Raw genomic sequence first — 524 nt, 5'->3', positions numbered from 1 at the left:
ATTTTTGGGCTGGTGCCGACCCCCTAGCTCACAGACCTGTGTTCGTGTCTTCAGTCCTCTTTATCTTTCCATGTACCGGTTCTTGATTAAAATGATTTTTCGGTTGCATGTCCGCCCCTTTGCCCGGTTCTTCCAACTTGCATGGAAGAGATATGACCATACCGCCGGGACTTTGGTATGGAAATGCCTGGTTCTTCCGTAGAAGAGTTTTCTATGTTCTGGCTCCAGGTCTTTGCCAAGAACACTCACGACGGTCTCCGGCGCCTGGTTCTTCCGTAGAAGAGTTTTATATGTACATGCTCCAGGACTTTTGCATGTACACACCATTTTTAGGCTGGTGTCGACCCCCTAGCTCACAGTTTGTGTCTTCGCTCCTCATTGTTCTCTTTCCATGCACCGTCCTTTGTCATAAAGGTATCTCCGGTACATGGTTTTTCTACGTCCATACCGCCTTGTCTTTGGCATGGACGCAGACACCATTTTTGGGCTGGTGCCGACCCCCTAGCTCACAGACCTGGTTTCGT

This window comes from Stigmatopora nigra, unplaced genomic scaffold, assembly GCF_051989575.1.
Source record: "Stigmatopora nigra isolate UIUO_SnigA unplaced genomic scaffold, RoL_Snig_1.1 HiC_scaffold_139, whole genome shotgun sequence".
Taxonomy (NCBI): Eukaryota; Metazoa; Chordata; class Actinopteri; order Syngnathiformes; family Syngnathidae; genus Stigmatopora; species Stigmatopora nigra.
Note: the sequence above shows the minus strand (reverse complement) of the source record.